At 47.4% G+C, this 8,620-nt stretch overlaps 1 long non-coding RNA gene across 1 annotated transcript; it reads left to right on the top strand.

The window, feature by feature from the left end:
• Positions 1-1,188: 1,188 nt before the first annotated feature.
• On the top strand, positions 1,189-7,656 carry LOC120101526 (uncharacterized). Its single transcript, XR_005502091.2, has 2 exons — positions 1,189-1,839; positions 4,633-7,656. It is a non-coding gene; the product is annotated as an uncharacterized LOC120101526 (long non-coding RNA).
• The last annotated feature ends 964 nt before the right edge of the window (positions 7,657-8,620 follow it).

Raw genomic sequence — 8,620 nt, 5'->3', positions numbered from 1 at the left:
GCCATTGGAGAGCCATCTCTGCAGGTGGCTTTCTCAGAACACAGCTCCCTACACAACTGGTCTGGGGTAAGAAGGGGATGTGGGCACTGCTCTCAGTCTAGGAGCCAGCACTGTGAGCTGTGTCAGGGAGAAGGACAGGCCTTTCATACTGTAGCTTACAGTAATGCCCCCAGGGTTAGTCTGGGTCTCTCCCTTTCCTCAGTTGGTGTCCCAGGTCCAGAAGTTCTCCAAGCCCCCGTCTCAGGGCACTGCCTTGGTAGAAAGTGTGGATGATCCCTGGCTGTAGAAAGCTGTCTCTGTCTCCCCTGCTACTCCCTCTACCCCCGTGGTCATACCCAGCCCCTTCCTGGGCCTCTCCCAGCTGCATGGGCCTGGATGCTTTCCCTGTACAGGCTGAGGACCCAGCTTTGTTTGCCCTGCCATCCAGGTGCCATCAAGAACCTGCTTCCAGGGGTTGGGGATTTGGCTCAGTGGTAGAGCGCTTACCTAGGAAGCGCAAGGTCCTGGGTTCGGTCCCCAGCTCCAAAAAAAAAAAAAAAAAGAAAAGAAAAGAAAAAAAGAACCTGCTTCCAGTATTCAGTTAACACCTGGTTCATCGAGTCTCCTCTCCTGTTCTCTTCATCCTGGGGCTTAAAATGTTCAAGTTCTGTTAAGGTCCATTTGGGTGACATGTCACAAGTGATAAGTAACACCTTCAATCTGCCACTTACCTGAACTTCTACACGTCTTCTCCCCTTCGCTTTCTTTACCTGAGTCATGCCTGTGCTTGCAGCTGTCTGTCTGTCTATCTGCCTGTCTGTCTGTCTGTCTGTCTGTCTATCTATCCATCCATCTATCATATATCTCTCTTTATCTTTGTCTCTGTCTCCATCTCCATCTATCCGAATCTGCGTCTGCGTCTCTCTCTCTCTCTCTCTCTCTCTCTCTCTCTCTCTCTCTCTGTCTTCTCTATATGCCATTCTTATCCCCTGGAGCCACACCCTGCTCCTTTGGCTTGCACTTAGCCTGCCTCATGACTGTGACTGATCAGATTGTCTCAAATGCACACACACACACACACACACACACACACACACACACACACACACACTCCTCAAAACACTCCGCAGCCCTGGGCCTCCTCTAACAGAAGCTTCTACCATGACCTTTTGCTGCTTCTGGGCCCGCCATGATGCCTCCCTCCCTCCCTCTTAGACTCAAGGAGAGAAAAGAAAAGAACCCTTCTATTGGAAGCCCACTGGGCCTGACCACAGCTTCCCCACCCACTCTCTGGTCACATGGGTCTTACCCTTAGTTGAGCTGTGCTGGGGTCCCTGCCAGCTGCTTGCCAGAGGTTCAGCTGAAACAAGGCTTCTCTGTGTCTCCCCAGCCTCCTATTCCTCCAGGATTTCTGAGGCTCACTGTTTTCCTGTGCCCCTCCCCACACTCATGCTTTCTCCCATTCAATGCTCCCTGTTGCCATTCCTCTTCCTTCCTCCCATTCTCTCTCTGTCTCTCTCTGTCTCTCTTTCTGTCTCTCTCTGTCTCTGTCTCTGTCTCTGTCTCTCTCTCTCTGTCTTTCTTTTTCTCTTTCTCTCTTTCTGCTTCTGTGTGCGTGTCTCTCTCTCTCTCTCTCCCTTTCTCTCTCCTCTCCCTCTCCCTCTCTTTGTCCTTCTCAACATTTCTTCCTTGTCCAGTCTGGCTCTGGCCCTAAGGCCCAGCTTCTCTCCCTGGCACTGACATCCTCCCAGGGTCTCTGCCTCCTTCCACGGTCTGTCTTAGGATGTGTGCCTGGCTGATGGAAGCCCAGGTGTGGTGTGGCCCCGTGGCCGGCCGGATCGCCTGCTGTCTAACGCTCTGGTAAGGTTACTATTTATCTAGTGCAACCGAAGTTGGCGCGCACATCTGGCGCCTGGTACTTAGCGCAATTATTTATGATTTCTACCAAGATTTAAAAGCTCATCGCCGGCCTTGTAATGCAGTAACTGATTGCGCTGCTAATGTAATTAAGAAAAGATTATGATGTCCACGTGGCGTACCAGATGGTGGCATTCATAGTAATCGGCGTGCGCAACTGGCAGACAACTGCACAAGGGCAGCAGAACAGAGGCAGCTGGAGACCTCCATCTTCCTTGTCACTCAGAGAGGAAAGGGGCAGCCCGGTGTGGACAGCACAGGTTGACAGGAAGTGGAGACGGGTCTATCTCTACCAGCCTCCTGCTATGAGGTTGTTGTGTTACATACAGTTGCCGCCAGAGTACACACACTGAAAGTGCTGCTCAGACACAATCAAGCAAGAGCACACGTGGGTAGGTACACATGGATCACCATAAACACAGAACTCGTTTCTTCACTTATGCAAAAAAACTTCAATGGTGTACCTGGCTGTCCTCAGCTCTGAGATTACATCAATAAAGACTCTCGGAGTTGGGGATTTAGCTCAGTGGTAGAGCGCTTGCCTAGGAAGCGCAAGGCCCTGGGTTCGGTCCCCAGCTCCGAAAAAAAAGAACCAAATAAATAAATAAATAAATAAATAAATAAATAAATAAATAAAGACTCTCATGGTCCTCTCAACCTGTGAAGCCCAGTAGATGAGATGTGATCAGGTACTCAGGAATAAATGCAGAATCGATTGTAAGCAAGGTCACGAATGGATGTCAGGTGACCGAGGTGTGCTGCCCCGGAGAAATTAGCCAGGGAGGTCATGGGAAGCTTCTCTGAGGAAGTGACAATGGAGGTGAATCCTGAAGAACCAAAAACTCAGTGGGTTTCAGCAGAACTGCCCAAAGACCGTGGGGTTGGAAATCGCGCATCAAACGCTGGAGTCTAATAGAAGGCCAGGGACCAAGAATGGAGGTGGAGAATTTGAAGAGGCAGAATAAAAATTGGACAGCAATAATTTAAATAATGCTAGCATAAGAAGAGTGGTGTGGCCAGACATGAGGACAATTAATCTGTAGGACATCGGGAGAGTCAGGAGCAGACGCATGCAGTGTGGTTTCTTCATGTGGATGCGGTGGGGCACAGAGGCCCAGCTCAGGAGCTGGCCACCTTGTTCTGAGATAGGACGTCTCACTGGTTGGAACCTAGGGCTTTTGGTTAAGCTGCTTGACCAGGGAGCCCTAAGGATCTGCCTCCTCAGGATTGGGATTGAGACTGTGTGACATGGGGCCTGGCTTCGTGTGTGACTATGGGGACTCACAGTCCTCAGGCACTGCCTCACTAGCTCTGTCCAGTTGAAACCTTTGAAGGAGTTTGTTTCATCTTTCCACTGCTGGGGATTGAACCAGGAATGTGTGCATGCTAGGCAAACACTCTACCACCAAGCTACCTCCCCAGTTCATGCATGTTCTTAACCTGGGAAGGAACGTGTGTGTGTGTGTGTGTGTGTGTGTGTGTGTGTATCTTTCTTCGTGTCTGTGTATGAGAGAGTGTGTGTTTATCTGTGTGTGCTTCCATGCATGTCTTTGTGTCTATGTCTGTGTGTCTACGTCTGTATATGTGCCTGTGTGGGCTCATGTGTGTGCAACCATGTGCAGAGAGGATGCCTGCAAAGACAAGAAAAGAGTGTTGGATTCTCTGGAGATGGAGTTATATGTGGTGTGAGGCAAACTGAGGTCCTCTGGAAGAGCAGCAAATGCTCTTAACTTCTGAGCCATCTCTCCAGCCCTGGGAGTGATCTATTCAGTGCTGAGTCCGCCCATGGCAAACAAGGGTTTCTTGATCCTTGCCACACATGACAACAGCCCCAGATGATCAGCAAGTAACAACAATAGAATGAAGAAGCTTTGGCGAGACAGGAAGGAGGCCATCTTAGCACCGAGGACCAGGCCAACATGTCTGAAACTACCACACCAAGCTGAGGAGAGAATATAAACGTGTAAATCGAGTATGTATTCCAAGAAGATCATAGAAAGTGGGTAAACAGCTATGGGAAGCAGAGAGATGTGTACATGCACACTTAACAAGGAACACCAGGCACACGCCTGTCATCCAGCATTCATAAAACAAAAGCATAAAATCGATCGCAGCAAAGTCAAAGCCAGCCTGGTCTACGTAGCAAGCTCCAGGCTATCCAGGGCTATATAGTGAGAGCTAGCCTTAAAAAACCAAACCAGGGGTCAGGTGTGATGCACACACCTTTAATCCCAGGGCTTGGAAGGCAGGTGGATCTCTGAGTTGGAGGCCAGCCTGGTCTATATAGGGAGTTTCAGGACAGCCAGGGCTACATAGAAAGACTGTCTCACAAAACCAAAACCAAAACAAAAATCTCACCAAGCCAGGGCCTTGAGAGACAGCTCGGTGATAAAAAGCATATACTGCCCTTGCAGAGGACTTGAGCTGAGCATTCAGTAGCCATGCATGGTGGTTCACACTTGTGTCACACTTGTGACTCCAGCTCCTCGGGATCTGGCGCCCTCTTCTGGCCTTTGTGGGCATCTACACTCAGGTGCACATACCCACACACAGACACACATGCACACATGATTTAAAAATGAACTAAAAGTCGACTGACCAAACCTCCAGACCACACTCCGGTCTACCCAATATCCTGCAGTCACTGGCTGACCAGAGGAAGCTGGCACACTGGGCCACCAAATATTCCCTAATTGGCGGCTGCTTAGCCCTAACCTTCTGCTTCTGCTCCTCCAGCCCATGTCCTGTGAAGAGAGCTTCTGGAAACAAGTGAAGATTTCTAGAAATCCCTTCTATCAATTTTCCCGTGGGTGCTGAAAGACAGAAGAGCGAGCACATGGTCAACTGGACCGCAACGGACAACGCAGTCTCCAGTTCACCTCAGCTTTCACTGAATGTTGAAAACGCCCTCTAACAGTGAAAGCTAAGTATGGGGCAGGCTAGCGATCTCATCCCTCCAGAAGTTGAAGAAGGGGGTTCCGAGTTTGAGACCAACCTCGGCAACACAATGAGAGTCTGTCTGAAAACGAATTAAGTTTTTAAATAATGGACTTGTACACACCTTCAATCCCAGCACTGGAGAGGCAGAGGCAGAAGGATCCCTGTGAGTTTGATGCCATCCTGTCTACATAGTGAGTTCCAGGACCACCAGGATAACCTGTCTCAAAACAAACAAAAATGGATTTGTTATGCAAATCCTTTGCAGCCCTGCAAAGGAATCTGTACACTTTTTGTAAAAGTGACAACGTGTGCTAGGGAAAGTGGTCGAGATGCATAAGAGCCCGTTCTTTTTTTTTTTTTTTTTTTTTGGTTCTTTTTTTCGGAGCTGGGGACTGAACCCAGGACCTTGCGCTTCCTAGGTAAGCGCTCTACCACTGAGCTAAATCCCCAGCCCCAAGAGCCCATTCTTAAAAAAAACGATATTGGCGTCAGCCCACCTGGGGGTGTATGTCTGTGTGTGTGTATATGTGAGATACATATAAGTTTCTGAGATATAAACATTAGATGCATGTACACATAAATCTATGTAGATCAAGTATGCACGTGTGCAGATCTGAGTGCATGTTTGTGTACTACACAGAAAATGAGAAAACGCTCTGCTGTTAAAGACACCCAAAATGGTGGAAACGGTTATTACTGCCTAGGAGAATTCCAGGCATCACTTATTTTATTCTTTATAGATTCATGGGTTGTCTGAAAAATTTTAGATGTGCATAAATTGCCTTCTCAATTTTTTTTGTAGCATCTGTAACTGACCTCAAGCTTACAGAGATCTCCTTCTCCCCACCCCCAGTGCCAGGATTAAAGTCATTTATTGCCACACCCAATCTTGCACCTTTTTGGTTGTGAGCCTAGCCTTTAATGGCTGAGCCATCTCTCCAGCCCATCTTGCACCTTTTTGAAGTAAGACATTTTCGGCATACAAAGCATATTGACAATGAAATGAACTAGCATGAGACTGTCAACTAGCATACAACACAGGTAGCTTTGGTTAAGAGAAGAATTGTGCCAATTATTCCAACAAATGCTGTTCCTTACACTTCCAACGATATGGAGATGTGCAAAATATTCTCGACTTCACCAAGATTTTTGTTGAATTGCAAAAAAAAAAAAAAGAATTCAAGTTCTTAAAAATGTATTGTGAGGAAATCAGAACTATATTCTATCTATTTGGACGGGTCTTTGATATAAGCACATAGGTTATGATCTGGGAGATGGACAGATTGGTAGAGTGCTCTCTGTGCACCGAGTTCAAGCCCTAGAACTGTACAGAAGAGTCAGGGGTGGTGGCTCTGGCCCTTGTGGTCTTAGCTCCAGGGAGGTAGAGACATGTGGCCTGCCCTACTTGGTGAGTTACAGAGCAGTGACAGACTTGGTCTCAAAAAAGTCCCAGGTAAATGGTTCCTGAGGAATGATGCTTGAAGTTGTTCTGTCTCCATGTGTACATGAACACACACATGCACGTGCGCACACACACGTGTGCATGTACACACACACACACACATCACCACAATTCAACAAACAGTATTTCATTTTAATAAGTGGGGGCGGGGGAGACTAATTAAGAAATCACAGGAGCAAAAGCGTCTCTCTCTGAGAATAAATGACAGAGGAGAATCCATTCCTAACAAGGCGTTTATATCATCCCTGCCAAGACTCAAGAAACATTTCAGAAGAGGGGGCGGAAAGAATGTAAAAGCCAAATGCTAGGGAGAACGGCTGTGAAATACAGAACACAGAGCCACTGTGGGTACCTGGAGGTCAGCACAAGAAAGGGCAGGCAGGCGTGGATGGAGGAGGGGCTTGCGAGGCCCCGCCCCTCGCTGCTGAACTGTTTCCTAGGGAAAGATTCGGGGTGAGGGGGAGTCCTTGCTTACCCAAGGAAGACCCAACCAGGCTCCCATGGATTGCTCCCATCCACGGCTCACAGAAATGACCCGGGTTAAATGAAGCGGGTCACAACACAAAATCAGAAATCATGACCTGGGAAAGGGAGGGGGCGGTGACGACAGGAATGGAAGGGAGATGAGAGGGTGTGGGGGGAGAAAGTCATCAGATTACATTATAGAGAAGCATGACATCGACAGAACACAAATTTGATAAGAAATGACAAAAAGCGGCAATCTGTAAGAAAATGGGATCGGATCCTAGCCTCATAGCACACATACAATTTAAACTCAAATAGGAAATAGCCCAAGGCAGGAACCGGAGGCAGGAGCGGAAGCAGAGACCATGGAGGGATGCTGCTTCCTGGCTTTGTTCCTTTGTGCTCAAGTACCTTTCTTACGCAGACGGGATGCCTGTGGATGGCACTGCCCTCAGCGGGCTGAACCTTCCCATATCAACTAACAGTTGATAGGATGCCTCATTGGCCTGGCGACAGGCCAGCCTGAACTGGACAATTCTTCAGCTGAGGTTCCCTCTTCCAGATGACTTGAGGGTCGCGTCACGTGGACAGTTGGGGCTAACTATGACATGCATCCATTTCTTTGCTTATGTTTTCTTTGTAATCATTCATTGCTAGCAGACTTCCTTCATGTCCTTGACAACAGCCTTAAAATATTTGCCTCTTAATTCTAAGGTGTGGGTCACCTTGAGGTTCAGCTCCACTGATAACCGTTCCTATTGCATATGAATTACATTATCTCATATCGTCATACATCTAATAGCTTTGGAATGTGAGTTGGTCACCGTCCCTTATTGGTACTATATTGTTTTGGGGAGGGAATGTACTACATAAAACTTAATTTTGGAAATTCATTCATTCATTCATTCATTCATTCATTCATTCATGTGTATCCCTCTGGAGGTCGGACAATGTTTGGAACTTGGTTGTCTCCTTCCACCACGTGTGTCCTGGGGCTCTAACTCAGACCATCAGGGTTCTTGGCAAGCTCCTTTATCCACTGAGCCATATAAAATTTAAATTTAAATTTAAACACGTTTAGATTTCCATAAACGGCATTAAAAGACACACAGTCAACTGGAGGCAAATGCGTTCTCGGTCCCTGTGACAGACAAAGGGTTAATTTTCAGCTCCTACAAATTGTTAAGAAAAAGACAAAGCATCCGACAGCAAACGGTTCCCAGGATGTGAATAGGCAGGAGAAGAGTAAACCCTAATGGCCAATAAACATATGGCTGGAGCTCCTCCACTCAGGGAAATGCAAATTAAAATAACAATGTGGTAGCGCTTCTCACCCATACGGTTGGCAAGGATTCAAGAGTGTTCACACCTACTCCTAAAGAGAATGGAAGAGAAAGTGGATTTTTAAGGATAGCTGAGGACAATAGAATTAATTCTGCCTGTTGGGGAAAGCAATATGGAACAAAACTATTTTAAACACACACACACACACACATACACACACACATGCACACACACATACATACACACATGCACATGCACACACACCCACACACATACACTCACACACGCACACACACATACACACTCACACATGCACGTGCACACACACATATACAGACAAGCATGCACACACACATACACGCACACACATACACACTCACACACACATACACACACATGCACACACACATGCACACACACATGCACATGCACACATACACTCACACACACACATACACACATACACACTCACACACGCACGCACACATATACACACACGCATGTGCACACACACGCATGTGCACACACACACGTACGCCATACGTATATCTTTCAACCGATATCCCTGCTCAT

Source organism: Rattus norvegicus, chromosome 3 (assembly GCF_036323735.1).
Source record: "Rattus norvegicus strain BN/NHsdMcwi chromosome 3, GRCr8, whole genome shotgun sequence".
In the NCBI taxonomy this organism is placed as follows: Eukaryota; Metazoa; Chordata; class Mammalia; order Rodentia; family Muridae; genus Rattus; species Rattus norvegicus.
The sequence above is the reverse complement of the archived record's forward strand: the minus strand, read 5'-3'. Positions and strand labels throughout refer to the sequence as shown.